Here is an 18,916-nt window from a genome sequence, read left to right on the forward strand (position 1 = left end):
AAAATGACGATGATGATGACATTCCAAGGTACTTACCATGTGGATTTGGACCTTGTGCTTGACAAATCTCTAGCACACCAAGGTTTTCTTTTTTCATAAGGAAATCAAAAAAATCCTCATCAACTTCAGTCTTTGAGTCATCAAAAACTTTGAAGTCCAACTTTGGAATGTTGAACTTCTTGGTAACTGTGAACATTATAAAATTGCCTTATACATTTGAAATTAATACCAGAACAAGGCAAAAAAAGTGAAATTAAATAAACTGAACCAGAAAAAAAGCCTAAACATTTGGTATAGCAGCTATAATAGCACCATCCCCAAAGCTTGACTAATTCACACAATCTATGAAACACACTGGAAACTTTGATTTTTTCCTCACCACATTCCAAAAACGATGTGTAGGTCAGTTGGCCCTCAAAACAGATGTACTTTTGTTGTACTCTATACTTTACACGCACAGCTTGCCTCCTTCATGATATGAAAAGGATATTGTTTAATAATCACATTTATTACAAATACTTACAAAATTGAACAAAACACACACATATATTCCTTGTAGGTCTTACAATCTCACGATGCTTTGTTCTGATGAAAAAGCATGTAAAAAAACGTACGGCATAGAAAACTCTACATTGCAGCAATAGGAAGTTTGTATAATGCTAATCTAATACACTAGGGGGCTACAGACTGCAACCATGCACACAATTCAATTCTGAGTAAAAAAACATGTGCTCACCTACCATTTTGGATAAAACATTGGTGCACAGGATTTGTTAAAAACACACTTCCCTGGTCAATTATACTACCTAAAAACCGCTATTCAGCAATGCTAAATTAAGTTTATTAAAATATAGCTGTCTGTGAGTGGTCGAACAACATTAATTTTGTTGGAAGCTAACATTAGCATCAACTTTGGCAATTATGTAGCATGTAAGACCCACAAAGTCAGAAGCTGTAATATAATACATGCATTACCCTTCACATAAACAAAAACTCCACATTTTATTCTATATTAAATCATTATTTAGCACTTTGCTCACTTACCTGGCTTATACTGACAGTCGCCTCCGTTCCACTGCGGGAAAGAAAATGGCGACAGAAACGAAACCTAAGGAACAAAAATGAGCGTGGTATTTCTATATTACTCCAATAGAATTTTCTCTGTTTTTTGGCTCCAACTCTAGCGGCCAATTGAAGTGATTAGGTTCCAAAACGTGCAATAATGACTCGTTTAGATGAAAATGATGTTAACTCTGGAAAAATTACTCTCTCCATTTTCCTGTGTATCGTCATCATTTTTTTCTTTCCAGCCCTGGATTTTCAAGTTCCAGCGACGCATGTATCGTTCTCTAACTCCAACATTCTCTCTTTCAGCTCTGCGTTTTCTTTGTTTAGAGCAGGAATGTCTTTTTCCAAACCAGACAGTTCAGCCTTACAGTCTTTTATATTGGCTGCGTTCATTTCAGCTAGCTTGAAATGCCACCATTATCATGTGATTACTTAGCTGCACACCGAAGTCATCGATCTTGTTTGTTAGCTTGTTAATGGCTTCTATTATGGAGTTGCTGGTTTCCACGCTTTGGGATACATTACCTTTGCTAGGTTTTGGGGTGCTTTGGTGGGCGTAGGTGGAGTTTTTCTTTTGACTGACGGTGTTGAAATCTCCATTGCATATTCGTGGTCAGTGGGTGCGGAGTTCTTGAAGGCTACCGCTGGCTTAGCTGAAGTTTCTGCTTTTTCCCGCGTCATCTTTTTCTCCTTTAAATGTCAGATTGGGTGAGTTCAAAGGTTTTAAGAGGTGAATCTAGTCCTTAAAAACTATAGGCAAAAACAGCAACCTATTTGGTATTCAAAAGTAGAGGTCCAAACAAGTTCACCGGGATTAGCGCACAACGGCTTAAAAGAAGATGCCTGACCCGACATCTTGCCGGCTCAGCGCAGCTGTTTCTTATAAGCCTGCTAACAGAGATTGAAAATTTGTTGTCATTCAGGGGTAAAACCGCAAAGGATTCTGGGAGCCCGTGACAAGAGGTACTAGCGCACGCAGGCTTTCAATTGAAATCAGTTACACAGCGATAAAAAGAAACACAAAAAATGGCAAGAAGCTGTTGTATTATTAACTGCAATAGCTGGTCGTATGACAGCCACAGGAAGCTGACGGGTAAAGAGATCGGTTGTTATCGGATTGCGGATTACGTCGTTGAAGAAAAATTGTTCGAGCCATGTTTCCGAAGTAACAAAGAGGCGACGGATGGCCTGGATTGCAGCCATTCAAAGACCAAATATAACTTCCCAGTCTGCTCCAAGCATTCCCACAAAGGTCAGTGTTTTGTTGTAGTTAATACATCATTTTTCATAACATAATTGGTGATATAGGTTACAAGCAAGCCTGGCACTGAACAGAAATTGTTGCGCTATGCTCCTTTGTTTATTGTGCATAAATAGTGAATTGTCCTGACAGAATATTGCGTTTCGCTTCTGTTATTACCACGGTACACTGACAAAAACGTATACTTTTATTCACAGGATAAAACAGGGTTTTTGTATCAGTAATTGCCCAGTACGATTACAACATACAATATAATTGTCACTGCTACATTTCTGTAATGCCTACCAGAAATTATTTCCACTACTAATTAATTACCATTGAGTTCAAAGGTCCTATTAATAAACGGTTAACTAATGTGTATTTATGAAGACGATTTGTGAGACTGGTAAACTTACCTTTGTTCGTACGATGGTCTTGTGTTCTACACGGTGTATTTCAAGGTCTTGTACCCATCCGTCGGTAAACTGTACCCGGGCTTGTGTATGTACTGACTCAAAGAACCGTATAATTATAAATATGAGCATGGTGAAAGTTGGGCAGTACGCTAACGTCTTTTGTCCACTCTGTGTGCTCGTAAGGGTCTGACCCTTTCACTCCTTTGATTTTTTCCTCGTATCTTTTCTTTGCCTTTTCGTCGAGTCCATCTTTGTACAGCCTGGCATTATTCTCCTTCGTTTTGTACATTCCTTTTTTTGGGTGGCAAAGAAAAACCAAGAAGGTATTGGAATGGGAGAATGAACGTTTTGCGGTGCTGCAAATGCTTGCGTTTGATGCGGTACTTGGATTGTTTTGCCACGAGTTCCCGGCATGCAATGCGCGAAAGACACGTGGTCTGTCTATTGTCAACTGGGAAGGTGTGGATATTAGTGGTGCATTCGTGGACATCACGTTAGATCCTACCCCAGAATCTACTTCATTGACTGATTTTATTTTGTTGTTTCAGCAACATTAAATTTAATAGCTACTTTTGAGTTAAAATATGTATTTATAACTTTAATAAATGACAATTTGAAAAAAAAAGACATGAAAACCCCTAATACCAATATGTATATATGTATGTGTGTGTGTGTTTCTTTCAGAATGTTAAAGTATGTAATGAGAATAAAATTATAAAATGTATGTTCCTTACTTGATTGATATGCTATATGTATGTTTTAGACATTAAATAAAGATTTTTTTTAGCTGTTACATGTGTTTCTGAGAAAAATATATAAGGTTAAATATATATATATATATATATATATATATATATATATATATATATATATATATATATATATATTTGAAAGATTATAAATAAATATTTCAAAATATAAAATATGGCTAAAAAATGTATGCGTTAAAATACATTTCAAAATATATTATAAATAATATTTATAATGTATTTTGGAATGTATTTCAGCACATATGTTTTTGGCCATTGTTTGTATATTTTGAAATATAGTTTAAAATAAAAAAAACAATGGCCAAAAATATATGTGCTAAAATACATTTCAAAATATATAAATATATTTTAAATTTAATTAGTTTTTTGTTTTTTGTTTTTTTGTTTTTTTTACCGTATGGGGCAATTTGCAGTAAATTGTGCTTCTCCTGAATGTGAAACTCTTAAAAACACAGATGTCATAACTTCAGACACAAACTGACACTGAGCCACTGCAGCAAATCCAGCAGGTTTTGAACAACAAAAAACGTCCGTGATGTTTTTATTTTTTGTAGTCCATCTTCTGTAGTTTCAACAGGCGGACATCCGGTGTCACATTGTTACAGAGAGACGAGTGTAAGGCTGTTCCAATTCTCAGCACCGCTCCTCTCTTTCCCTGAGTTTTAAGCAATTCTCCTTCACACGATGACGTTTTCGTCGAGGCCAAAGAAAAGAGTTTAGGAAAAGGAGATAGGCCCTAATTTTGAAATACCCCATGTGCCACATGGCATGTGGTTACGTCACATGATGGCACAGCAACAAATCACAGCAGAGCTGTGTGTGCAGGAGAGGAGTCGAGCAGAGAGAGCTGCTTTTTCATGAAACGGGAGTAAAATAGTGAACTTACAGGAACATATACCACTACCAACGTTTGGATCGATATATGGATCGATCTGCACACCCTTGTCTCCTGGATCGTAGATGAGATCAGCGTGAACCACGTGGGTCTCTGCTCCCTGATCTGTTTCCTGTGTTTGGAAAGACTTCCAGCTTCATCACGGAGTTTCTCTCGGTTTGTGGGCTCATCTAAAGGTAAGCATCGAGCTAACTTTAATGTGGGTTCAGTTTATGTTGATTTTAGCTCTGTTGAGAATAATAGATTGCTTGGTATACACTGGAGTTAGACAGACTGTAGAGTTTGTGATTGCCTGCAACATCATAATATGGCGGTTGTTAGGGGGAAAAGAATACATAAAGAAAAATAGTCTTTAAATATGAACAAAAGGACGGAGTGCAGGGCAGGAGAACAACCAGCCCCCAGGACAGGGCAGGAAGCCACAGGTACAAGCGTGGGGGAGGAAATCAGCCTTTAGAATAGGACTTAATAGGACCGTCTCCAGATGCATCCAGGGCTGGACTGGTACGAAAAATGGCCCGTGTTCCAGATTAACTGGCTTTGGTCGAACGGATGTGTGGCAGACTTACGTTTCAGGAGCTGCTATCGACAAACCATCAAATAAACACCAAATGGGTCATCTGTGACACTTGTGAGGTAAACTCAAACACACTCCGTCAGTCTTGATGCTGTTGAACAACAAAATGTTTAAAAACGTCGCGAGTTGATGATATTCTCATGCGCGACGCGATCGCGAAAACCGCAAACAATTAACACCACGCCGGTTCTGATCACAGGACAGCGAGAGTAATGGATCGGGAGACTCTAGTCGTCATTATCGTTATCGTTCCCCTCCTACGTTTTATTGAACGTTTATATTTAGTGAACCAATTGGATGAAAAGCTTCAGTGCTTCATGAAGCTTCATCTGCCCATCATTAACCACAGGTACAAACCTGGGGGAGCGCAACCCCACGGTGAGAGATTAGTGGATGCCCACTGAGACGGGTGCCAAAGGGCTATGTTTGCTCGCTTGTTCTATTATTTCCATCTTGCGTTGACTGCAGCTGTAACCGGACGTATTCCAGCAGGATTTGTAAAAAGTGTTTTGATAGACACACAAAGCTGGACAGTTTGTGATACTAACTGCTGGAAAGGTTTCATACAGCATTGTTTCACAGAAATGAAGGAGGAAATTTCTTTTTTATCTGTTTGTTTTAATTTTAGCTTTGTTTGAGTCATAATGGATATCAGAATAGATATCAGAGCCTTAAACAGGCTGATTTCTGCTAAATGGGTCAAACTGGGCAGAAAGTATACAAACATATAACATCCTTATAGAATATGATGTAACACTATAGATCAACTTTAAAATATATAAAGCATATAAACAATTACAGCAATATGATGCAACAAACACAGCAGTACTACTAATCCAAAATACTCAAAGCTTCATAGAACTGAAACAAACATTTATTTTTAGCTCCATTCTGCTGCTGATACATACTTTAGGTTTCTGAATATTAAACTTGTTGCTGCCTTTCATAGTGTGTAACTTGAAGGCCCTGAGTACTTTCTCCAACACTGAAAACACTGGAATGATTAAATGATTTGAACAATACCTAAGGTCTTCATGCATCCTCAATCATCAAAGTAAGTATAGGTTTGCTTATAATAATCAGTCCCCTGTAACTGTATGCCAGGCGTTTATTAGCAGCCAACATGAATATTCATACACTCGTAACAGGAAGTACACATAGCCGAGTTGGAACCACAGCAACGCCTGCTGGAACCCTCCGTAACAGCAGCAATGGAAGGCAGTATGGACAAACATAACATTACTGTTATCTACATCCCCCTTTTCAGTTTTTTTTCTTAGTTTTGCACTTCTCAGGCAAACCCAAATCAAACAACTCCACCGTAATGGAAGAGCCTATCAGGTTATGATTTACACAAAAAAATGAAGGTTCAAATGTCAAATGAAATTCATGGTAATCATTGTCATAACTGCAACAAGTATGCAATAACATAACACGAAATAAAACACATTTCAAAACAGAAAATACAGCACCAGTGTGCTTTTAATCCACGTATTTACTATTCGGTTTAGACACTCTACCAGATCTGGTTCGGTACAAGTTGTCATCAGAGCATACTTGGCATTTTGTAGGTGTTATCACCTGTTCTGTTTTGTGCGAGGTTGTGGTGGGTAAACTTGAACTGTTTCATGTTTGTTGGTTTGTGTTTTATTGGGTTCAGTTTCATCCGCTCGTCGAGATGTGTCCAGTACATTTTGTGTTGTAGCGAGCTTTTCTCACCACCTGGTTTGGTGCTAATGGACTGAGCAGCTTGCTGGACTTGTTGTAGTGCTGTTTTTGAATTTTACACTTTTTTGCGAGTTGAGTTTTGATAGTGGTTGTCACTTTTGCTGTTGGTGTTAGCAGTTTTTTGCACACAGAAAGGGTTGACCGTGTTTGCCTTGATAGCAGCCTCTGTGCTGGTGAGCCAAGAATGTTGTCTCATGGTGTGTTGCGTAGATGTAACAGGTTCAAATAGAAATTAGTTCCATCTCTTTTTGATGTTTCAAGGAGTCTTAGCACTCAGAGTACAATTTTGTGGTATCCCAAGTACTGGGAAGTGGCGTTTGAGTTTGTTAATGACTGAGGCAGATGTTAGGTTTTCAAGTTTATCTATTTCAAACCATCCAGAATATGAATCCACGAGCACAAGGTAGTGGCGGTTGTCCCATTTGAACATGTCTGTGGCTGTGATGGACCAGGGAAGATCAGGAATTTGGTGTAGTTTCAGGGGTTGTTTTTTTTGGTGAGGCTTTAGACTGTTGCAAATGCTGCATGATTTGACTTTGTTCTCAATGTCAGAATGTATAAAGGATATTGTCACATCTTATATCTCGTATAAAAATATATCGATATTTAAAAAAAACCCTCAATATATCACCGAGCTCTATCTCCAACAACCTGTCAAGTGTTGCGGGTTTGTAGCTTAGCAAAGTTGTACTAAAACATCAGTCAGTAAACACAACCAGAATTCAAACATAGGGCACACGGGATTATAAGAGGCAGTGTTGATTTTCAGAAAAATCAATGGATTGACTTTAAGTGGCCTGATTGATTTTCAAAAAAACAGTAATAACGACGATCTGCTAGCATGCTCTACCAAAAATAGTGCTTTGTTGTGTATCTGACGGACGAAAGCTAAACCAGTTCCACACCACTGATGTTGCAGCATTTTTACAAAGCAATTCTGGTTCATCCGTTTCATTCAACAATCTGCTTTCACCCTTCTCATTCTCCGTCGCCGCCGTGCCTTTTTCGCCATGTGCGTATGAAAACAAAGGGACTGCGCATGCACGTTTTACCCATATTGTATTGCGATATTTCATCTTCTTGTCATTGCCCAACATTATACCGGTATTACCATGACCGATATGATATGACCCAGCCCTAATAGGTACTGCGCTATAGTGGTTTGTGTCATATCTATCTAATAGATTCAAATTTGTGCATGTACATCGAGAGTCCTCTTCAAACACTAAGGTCAATTATGGTGTTCCACAGGGTTTGGTGCTAGGACCAATTCTGTTTACATTATACATGCTTCCCCTAGACAGTATCATTAGAAGACATAGCATACATTTTCAGCTCTGCAGATGACACCCAGATAACACACCAATTAATTAAACTGCAGGAATGTCTTAAAAACATAAAGACCTGGATGGCCGCTAACTTTCCACTTCTCAATTCTGATAAAACTGAAGTTATTGTACTTAGCCCTGAAAATCTTAGAAATATGGTATCTAACCAGATTCTTACTCTGGATGACATTACCTTGGCCTCCAGTAACACTGTTTGGAACCTTGGATTCATTAGTGACCAAGACATGTCCTTCAACACACATATTAAACAAATATGTAAGGCTGCTTTCTTCCATTTGCACAGCATTTCTAAAATTAGAAACATCCTGTCTCAGAGTGATGCTGAAAAACTAGTTTATTACTTCCAGGCTGGACTACTGTAATTCATTATTTACCAGGATGTCCTGAAACTCCCTGAAAAGCCTTCAGTTAATCCATAATGCTGCAGGACTAGAAAGAGAGAGCATATTTCTCGTGTTATGGCTTTCCTTCATTGGCCTTCTGTTAAATCCAGAATTGAATTCAAAATCCTGCTCCTCACATACAAGGTCTTAAATAATCAGGCCCCATCTTCGCTTACCCTATTAGAGCACATTGCTCTCGCACTGCAGGCCTACTTGTTGTTCCTAGAGTATTTAAAAGTAGAATGGGAGGCAGAGGCTTCAGTTTTCAGGCTCCTCCTCTGTGGAACCAGCTTCCAGTTTGGATTCGGGAGACACACTATCTCTTCTTTCAAGATTAAACTTAAAACTTTGCTTTTTGCTAAAGCATATAGTTAGGGCTGGACGAGGTGACCCTGAATCCTTCCTTAGTTATGCTGCAATAGACGTAGGCTGCCGGGAATTCCCATGATGCATTGAATTTTTCCTTTCCAGTCACCTTTCTCACTCACTATGTGTTAATAGACCTCTCTGCATCGAATCATATCTGTTATTAATCTCTGTCTCTTCCACAGCATGTCTTTAACCTGCATCCTTCTCTCACCCCAACCGGTCGCAGCAGATAGCCGCCCCTCCCTGAGCCTGGTTCTGCCGGAGGTTTCTTCCTGTTAAAAGGGAGTTTTTCCTTCCCACTGTCGCCAAAATGCTTGCTCATTGGAGGTCATATCATTCTTGGGTTTTTCTACGTATCTATTATTGTATCATCTACTGTACATTATAAAGCGCCTTGAGGTGAATGCTGTTTGGATATGGTGCTATATAAATAAAATTGAATTGAATAGTCCACACTTTTTGACTTCCTTTTGAAAGGAAGTGCTGTTTCTGTTCTCACTTCTGGCAAATCTGAAATCTGTTGGACATTTGTAGCCTTTCTGTATCTTCTACACTTAATATGTATTAAGAAACAACACTAAAGTCCATATGCTATTTGTACGCAATTCGTTCACTGTACATCCAACACTGAACCAGCTTCACAAAACTTAGCAAGCAGTTTGCTAACTGTAGCATAGGAGATGGGTGGTCTCGTAGGTGTCTTGCATTGAAATCTGCTGCAATGACCCGGTTACTGCGTTCACCAGATATCAACACAATTTCGATCCACTCCTCACATGTTAACCTCTTTGACATGTCAATGGCTGTGAACAAAGGGAAGATGTAAATAACTCATGAAACAAGTTAGGTTGAAACCAAGCACACCATTGTTTTTCTCATGACATTACCAATAAGTTTGATGTGTCACATGGCCCTCTTCCTATTGAAAAAACAAAAGTTGTATCCAAGATGGCCGACTTCTAAATGGCCACCATGGTCACCAGCCATCTTGAGGAGTTTGCCCCCTCACATATACTAATGTGCCACAAACAGGACTTTAATATCACCAACCATTCTTATGTTATTACGGTGTATCCATATAAATGGTCCACCCTGTAGTTGTATAACGTTGCTGTCTACTGTGCTTGGCTGCTTGTGAACAGTGAGCTTATACAATGGCGCCCTCTTGTGTCGCTCCACTTCACCATCACTCTCTGCAGCTGCCGTCTTCTTAATGAGCTTCTCAACAGCACTGGCTAAGACGAGTTTTCACTGTAGCTCAGAAATGCCAACACAAGCATGGGTTCTTCAAGACGGGCGCTTTGCTGCATGATTGTCTTGAAAGCTACAAACATAGAACACAAAGGCTTTAAGTGCTTCAGTCTGTTAAAAGTAACACTTGTACTTTAACAAAAAATAAATAAATTACCTATGGCCACCTGTCACTTCGGTGGTCCTAGAACAGTGGTTCCTAACCTGGGTTCGATCAAACCCTAGGGGTTTGGTGAGTCGGTCTCAGGGATTCGGCAGAGCCTCCGCTGTGACATACACGGCCCAGTAAAAAAACATGTATGTCTTGAATTTGAAAAAAATCTTATTGCGTATATGAAACTGGTGGGGTTTGGTACCTCCAAAAAGGTTAAGAACCACTGTCCTAGAAGAATGACTTTAAAGTCTTGTGTATTCTAAATTAAAACATAAAATAATTAGAACACCATACATTACAAATTTTCACAATGTTCCATACAGTTATAGAAAATACCTTGTACAGTTAGTAGAGACAAACCAGGCTTCTGCAGGATAGCTAATTGAACTACTTAGCGTGATTATTAAAAGTGGGCCTCACAGCCTATATGATCACACCTAAACCTTGCGATAATAGCAGTGCAACAAAAACATATTCTTTGTGTCAAGATAAATATGTCTACTACACGAGATAGAATGCACCTATATAATATTGTCCAAAGAAATGTACAAGCAAGAACATTTTAACTGCTAGAACCAACTATTAACCTTCTTTATACATAAGCCATTTCCGTGACTCTTAGGCAGTGATATGTAGGGCAGTCAGTGGCTTTTTCACTTTCAGGTTGTTGTAGGCAATTGATGACTTTCTATCTGTAGTTGCTACTGAGGTTTCACCTTGAAGCTTCATAGGTATTGTTGCCACTGAGGAGCTTAGTAATGTTTATTTGCTGTTTCTTTTTGTCAGGTATAAAATATATATACTTTTTGTGTCCCAGATAAGTAACAGGAGCAGAAGAGTCTGGTGGAGCAACAGAAGCACAAATTTAGCCATTTGGACTCAGCTCAGCCACTACAGAGAAAACAATGACTTCAACACAAAAGGTGAGAAAAATATCACAGTTACACTGTTATTGAAACTGTGTACAGCTGGTTGGTTTTTAAAACACCGGTTAACAGCAGCTTTATCTTTTCCATCCTCGGCTCCTCCATATATACAGAATCTACATTCAAAATCAAAATCCACAGAAGTTACAAGAAAATGCAAACATGATATTTTATCAGCAGACATTGAAACAACAGTATCATCGGTTAAACTCACAATTTTTTATGAGTAAAAGATTTTCTCCACTGATCAATATTTTTCATTGTAACTCCCATTGTAGCACATCATTGTAATGTAAAGTTGGATGTCTCGAGACCAGTCTCGAGACCACTTTTACGTGGTCTTGGTCTCGTCTTGGTCTCGACGGACTTTTGTCTTGGTCTCGGTCTTGGTCTCGATGGACTTTTGTCTTGGTCTTGTCTTGGTCTCGACGGACTTTTGTCTTGTCTCGGTCTTGGTCTCCCTGTTTCGGTCTTCCGTTCTCAAATCGACATAGTGTTAGGGAGATTTGGAGTCAACCATTAGTGGAGCGGGGGGGTGGCTTACTAGGCTTAAGCCCGGGTCATTTTTTCAGAAGCATGGGGCACCGTCGTAAATTCCCCCTAATTTTGGTATGATCCGAGCTCAGGCACTAGGCGACTGAGCACAGCACGCATGTGAGCGAGGGGGGAGAAGCTGCTGCCTGCGAGTTTGCTGCAGACAGAGGACAGCTTAAGTTTGACCAGGTACCAAAGCAAATCATTCGTACTGAACTAATAATGTAAATATGACGGTGTATCACAAAAGATTGATATCAAACTGATCAGTTGGTTGCGTTACTTGCTCTTCGAGTGAATCAACAAATGGATAAATAAAAAGCCGAACAACAATGCTGATTTTTTAGAGAGTCTTAGCTTACATTTCATATTTTCAGTTGTTACCCTCCACGGCTAAACAAACTCTCTAAATCGGTTTCAATTGTGTACTGATGAACACAACAATGGACATAAGAAGCTTCTTTCAAAGAAAAAACTCAGGTAGATGTTATTTTATATATTATGCTTTGTATGTTGTTCAGTATATCTATGCAAAACAAGAGGAATTTCAATACACAGCAGTATATTCACAGATGAAACAAGATATTTACATACACTTTAGGGAGAAAACATAAAAACTATTTTTTACTGTTAAACATTAATTTAGAGTAAACTTTTGTTTTAGATAAATAAACTAATCTTTCGAATTAGTTTAATGACAGAATAAAGAGAGACAGAGCTGTCTATTTATATCCCTTTCATCAAATTTAGGAGAACATATACACTAAGTTTATTGTTAATTAATAAGAAAAACTCCAGACGATTCCATTCTGAGCTTAAGAAGCTTCTGATAGGTTAGTAGAGTCCATGTGAGTAAATTGGTGGCACAGCTGTGGATGCATATAAGGCAAAACACAGAGCCTGTTTCTTTGACATGGGAAAATCAAGAGATGTCAACCAAAACACCAGGAAAAGAATTGTGGAGCTCCATAAGTGTGGCTTAATTTTGAATACAATTTGGTGCCATTTGCAATTAAGAAATACAGATAGTTTCTCTGTTTACTCTTAAAGTTAACAAATATGTTTTTTATATTTATCAATCTAAAAAAATAAACATTTAGTCTGATTTGATGTTACAATTAAAAAAGTGTTTGTGTTTTGATCTGAAGAGTATGTAAATATCTGGTTTCAACTGTATATTTGATGATGTTGGTGTTTGGCTTGATTGTCAGCACAAAGAGGGAGAGAGAGGAGCAGAGAGGGAGAGAGAGGAGCAGAGAGGGAGAGAGAGGAGAATGAGGACAGAACAGAGAGGGAACAAGAGCAGGTGAGACACACATGTTAGTCAAATGGTTGTTTGCCAAAACTCATCAGAACATGTATCTAGTACCTGTTTCTTTTTAGATACCATTTGTTACTTTTCAAATTCTATATTTATTAAGTTATGCAGGCTTGTTTGCACAACAAGGCTAAATAATTATATAAACTTTTCAGAATCTAAATGGCGTACTTTGGTAGAATTTTAAAAAAATAAGTGTAGTGCAGGTCTATGATGATTTTCAGTGCGACTATCATCTAGTTCTGATTCTGGTTCTGTCTTGGTTAAGTCCTAAGTAGTCCTGATTTTGAACTGTTGTAGTCCTGTTTTAATTCCAGATCAGTTCTGGGTCTGGTTGAATTGGGGTTTAGTCCTCGTGTCTTGATACAGGCCCGACTTTGTTCTGCCTTGCTGCTTAATTAAAAAACTAGTTTAAGGTGTCCTGCATATGTGATATTTATTTTTTTTCCTACATGAAGTCATTCTTTTTTGAACAAAACTCAAAACAGAGCCTAATAATCTTTCAGTCATTTCTACCCTCACTTAATTTCCTTTCGCTGCTCAGCTCTCACACAGTGGCTCAGTTATGCTCCAATCCCTCCATATTGTTGCCAATCACATGCGAGGATATAGGATAATATCATTATGTGAAAAACAGAGAGGGTGAGAGACGCGACAGTCAAGTGGAGCGTGCGTCTGTCCTCTCAGTAAGTGAGTGAGACAGTAGACAGCGGTGAGGAGGGCTGTGCGAAAGCAAAAACACATAAATATGCCTGACACCGGTAAACGAAGCAGCATCTGGCTGCAGTTTAAAGGCTTTTTTTGTCTCTGTCTTGGTTTTGGTCTTGGTCTCGTCTCGACTCGGTCTCGGTCTCGTCTCAACTTGGTCTTGGTCTTGTCTTGGTCTCGGATTAGGCGGTCTTGACTACAAGTCTATTGTAATGTGATGCTATCACCAGAAGTTGGTGGAAAGACACACACAATGTGTTTGTTGTCACATTAAATTCCACTAATGGAGGGAGTTTCAGTTTGTTCAATGACTACATTTCACTCACTGCCTCTGTTTGTATCTCTGTCACTGCAGGACCAACATGAGGCAAAAAGTCAGCGCTCTCAGGAGGCCGACAAACCTCACAGAAGAAAGGGAGAGAAAACATACAGCTGTGATGAGTGTGGGAAGGATTTTACCCGGGCTGGAGAATTAAAAAGACACCAACTCTTCCACAGTGGAGTTAAACCATACAGCTGTGACTTGTGTTGCAAGTCTTTTACCCTGGCTCAAAGCTTAAAGACACACCAACTCATCCACAGTGGAGTTAAACCATACAGCTGTGACTTGTGTGGAAAGTCTTTTACCCTGGCTCAAAACTTAAAAACACACCTACTCATCCACAGTGGAGTTAAAGCGTATAGCTGTGACGTGTGTGGAAAGTCTTTTACTCTGGCTGGAGGTCTAAAAAAACACAAAGTCATCCACAGTGAAGTTAAACCTTACAGCTGTGAGTTGTGTGGAAAGTCTTTTACTCAGGCTGGAGGTTTAAAAATACACCAACTCATCCACAGTGGAGTTAAACCTTACAGCTGTGACTTGTGTGGAAAGTCTTTTACCCGGGCTGGATGCTTAAAAGCACACAGACTCATCCACAGTGGAGTAAGACCGTACATTTGTGACTTGTGTGGAAAGTCTTTTACTCTGGCTCAAAACTTAAAAACACACCAACTCATCCACAGTGGAGTAAAAGCACACTACTGTCAGTTTTGTGGAAAGTCTTTTAATCAGGCCCAAAACCTAAAAACACACCAACTCATCCACAGTGGAGTTAAACCTCACAGGTGTGACTTGTGTGGAAAGTCTTTTACCCTGGCTGACAGCTTAAAAACACACCAACTCATCCACTCTGGAGTTAAAGCATTCAGCTGCAACTTGTGTGGAAAGTCTTTTACCCATCGTCAAGGCTTAAAATCACACCATATCATCCACAGTGGAGTTAAAGCACACAGCTGTGAGTTGTGTGGTAAGGCTTTTGCTCACAATAGCGACTTACAGAGGCATCTAGTTACCCACTCTGGAATTAAGGCGTACAGCTGCCACTTTTGTGGGAAAAGTTTCAGTGAAAAAAAGTACCGAAATAGTCACCTACGGATTCACACTAGAAATGATGTTTACTGCTGTGATCAGTGTGGGAAACCATTTCCAACATATGCACAGTTACAAAAACACATGTTTAGCCACACTGAGGAAAGACCTTACAAATGTGACCTGTGTGAGAAGACTTTTAAATCTCCAGATTACCTGAAAAAACACCAACAGATCCACACCAGAAATTAACTCTATAAGTGCAGTTACTGTGAGGATGTATTGATTTTTATCTTGTAATTGTAACTCGAGTGTTTGGAACAAGTCTGATCAGTAAACTTATGGAGTTATACTAAATGAACTGTTTGGAAAAATAAAGAGACATTTTCGCCCAGTAAGCTGAGTGTTATAATGTAAACAGTGAAATGTAATTTGATATTGGCAGAGATAACCTATACTGTCTTTGCTTAGAAGCAGAGTAATAAAGATGGATCCAGTTCTCAGCCCTGTCATCACTGTGGTGGCGGGAAAGCGTTTCTCTGTGACCTTTGTGAAACAACTTCCAATCATCAACGGGATCTAAAACCACATCAACGTAGACACACTGGAGACAAAATGAACTACTGCAAAGAATGTGGGAGAGGCTTCCACACACCAAGTACATTAAAAATACATGAACTCTTCCACAGTAGGGTGAAAAAGCACATCTTTGACTAGTGTGGGTCATCCTTCACCACTGCACGTGAGCTTAAAATACAAGCATAAGCGAATCCATACAGGACAGACACCATACAAGTGCAGACACTGTGACAAAAGTTTCTCACAATCAGGTCATCGTAACAAACATGAACGTACACACATGGAAGTGAACTTCAGCTGTGACCAGTGTGACAACAGCTTCAGGATTCTCAGTTCATACTCCGAACACAAACGATTCCACACTGTAAATAAACTGTTTCATTGTTACCAATGTGCAAAAACATTCACTTCATTATCTGCTCTGTGCAAACATCAGCCTGATAATGCAGGACTGAAATCACTGGATCACAATGAATCTGAAGAGAGAGAAAGATCCTCTTTTGGTTTCAGGCTCAGACATAGGCTACGTTCACACTGCAGGCGAAAGCGCATTAAATCCGATTTTTTCGCCCCTATGCGACCCATATCCCATCTTGGTATGACAGTGTGAACGGCACAAATCCGATATTTTCAAATCCGATCTGGGTCACTTTCGTATGTGGTACTGAATGCGATACGTATCCGATGTTTTAGAAAGCGACTGCTGTGTGAACGGTCAAGTCGCATTAAATCCGTCTTTTACGTCACTGACACAAGACAGACGCAGATTATCAGCACCGGAGAAGAGCCCAATAGGACATCGCGAACGATTTCCTACCATCCGGTGAAACTGTTGGGAAGACAACGTTGGAGAAATGTGAACATTTTATTTTTACTGTATTTTATGCAGATTCTGACAGAAATCTGCAGCTATCCTTTGAAGCAGCGCTCCTCTAAAACAGCAAAAAGGATCATTATTAGGTTATCTACATTATTATGTAAATAACAAAATAACTGAAAGCAAAAATCTGGAAACATAAGGTCTGAAGTCTTTATATTAAGGGCAATCAGTCAAACAATATTGTTTGTTCTGGGTCTAAACAGAGCGAGTTGTGTGTGACATCTTCTTTTGCGCATGCGGGCCGCTTTGAGCGTTCACACTAGAGCGCGTTTGATGTCGCATTTTATGTGTAGTGTGAACAGGCAGACAAAAAAATCGGATTTGATCAAAAAATCGGAATTGAGCATTAAGACCTGCAGTGTGAACGTAGCCTTAAAAACCTTGAGATCAGGCTCTACAGATTCAGTATACAGTTCAGATGGAATCTCCTGTAAAGAGTGTCAGCTGACGTCACACTTGGGTCTAATGAGGTAGCTCTGATTTCTGGACCTGCAGTGAATAATCCTGAATGTTATGATTAGGAAGCTGCATGTATAGATATGTAAAGGGTGGGCCATTTAAATGGATACACCGTAATATCATGGGAATGGTCTGTGATATTAAAGTTGTTTTTGTGGCACATTAGTATATGAGAGGGGGCAAACTCCTCAAGATGGGTGGTGACCATGGTGGCCATTTAGAAGTCGGCCATCTTGGACACAACTTTTGTTTTCTCAATAGGAAGAGGGCCACGGGACACATCAAACTTTTGGTAAATTAATGGTAAATTGGTAATGTCGCAAGAAAAACAATGGTTTCGCTTTGTTCACAGCCATTGACATGTCGAAGAGGTTAACACGTGAAGAGCCGATCAAAATGTTGATATCTGGTGAACGCAGTAAACGGGTCATTGCAGCAGATTTCAATGCAAGGCACCCTACGAGACCACCCATCTCCATCCATGCTACAATCAGCAAACTGCTTGCAAAGTTTCGTGGAACTGGTTCAGGGTTGGATTTGCTAAAATGTGGATGCAAGAAAACTGTCACTAATGAAGAAACATCAGTGGCTGTCCTAGCTTCATTCAGCAAGATTCCACAGCGTAGCACTCGCCACATGTCACTGGAGAATGGCATTTCGGCATATTTTGGCACAGTTTCCTGGAAAGTGGATTGGTCGTTGTGGGCCAGTTGAATGGCCCCCAAGGTCTCCCAATCTGACCCCCTTAGAATTTTATCTTTGGGGTCATCTGAAGGCAATTGTCTATGGTGTGAAGATACGAGATGTGCAGCACCTGAAACTACGGATACTGGATGCCTGTGTTGGCATTTCTCCTGCAGTGTTGAGGGTTGCATTGACAATCCATTTTATAATGGATTGTATAATTTATATAATTTTATAAGTGGTCAAACTTAAACTTAAAACTTAGAAATAACTCAAGCTTACGTTGAAACCAAGCACACCATTGTTTTTCTTGTGACAATAAGTTTGATGTGTCACATGGCCCTCTTCCTATTGAAAAAACAAAAGTTGTGTCCAAGATGGCCGACTTCTAAATGGCCACCATGGTTTGCCCCCTCACATATAAGAGTTTGCCCCCCTCACAATGTGCCACAAACAGGACTATAATATCACCAACCATTCCCATGTTATTACGGTGTATCCATATAAATGGCCCACCCTGTATATCAAGGGTTTTTTTTTTCCTTTGAGGGGTTTTAATTCTTTAAAATGTTATCACTTACGTTTTAATCTTTGTTCCCTTAGGACACAGTAGTGTTTAGTAGTTGTACTACTGTATTATTAAAGTTATAGGAATGAAATGTCTTCTTCTTTTTTTTCTTTTTTTTACCAAACTGATATTGTATCAAAATTACAGATATGGATATGTATATCAATTTCTTTTATTTAAACTTTCTTAGTCTTTCCAAAATTAACTATTTATCTTCATTCATTTAACCTCAGTTAAATTTCATCCTTTATTCATATTTAATTTTGTTCGCTGTAATAATCCCTTCTCTTACATGATTTTCTCCCAAAACTGCAAATAATTTCACAGCAGTCTTTCCCAAAACTTCCAAAATGAACAAAATCTGTCGACCTGGTTTGAAACAACCCCTGCTGTGACTTTATTTTCAGAAACAAGAGACTTAAGCTAAACTGATTTTGTCCTGTACTTCCATATAATACCAGAAGATGTGAGTCAGTGTAAGGCAAAGACCACAATCTTATTCACAGTGGCAGCAAAGAAATATTGACAGTTACAAACAGCAGCACAGATCAGGATCATTTTAAAGATCAAAGGTGACTACTTTTAGTTAAATCAAATTCTATTGAACCTCTATTTTGGCTCCTCCTTTTACTTTAGTGTATTTACTGTGTTCTTGAAGTCCACATGTTTTTTTAATGAATTCATTTTGATCCACATGTTTGCAGCTGTTTTC

The 18,916-nt window shown here is 39.1% G+C and overlaps 1 protein-coding gene and 1 long non-coding RNA gene across 2 annotated transcripts in view; both read left to right on the plus strand.

Moving 5' to 3' along the window:
- Positions 1–18,916, plus strand: part of LOC102078817 (zinc finger protein 665) — a 1,047,781-nt gene that overhangs the window by 992,245 nt on the left and 36,620 nt on the right. The gene's annotated exons all lie outside the window — the stretch shown is intronic.
- On the plus strand, positions 4,506–14,102 carry LOC102078913 (uncharacterized). Its single transcript, XR_001223485.3, has 3 exons — positions 4,506–4,565; positions 11,018–11,123; positions 14,042–14,102. It is a non-coding gene; the product is annotated as an uncharacterized LOC102078913 (long non-coding RNA).

The sequence above is a fragment of the Oreochromis niloticus genome, linkage group LG3 (assembly GCF_001858045.2).
Source record: "Oreochromis niloticus isolate F11D_XX linkage group LG3, O_niloticus_UMD_NMBU, whole genome shotgun sequence".
Classification (NCBI taxonomy): Eukaryota; Metazoa; Chordata; class Actinopteri; order Cichliformes; family Cichlidae; genus Oreochromis; species Oreochromis niloticus.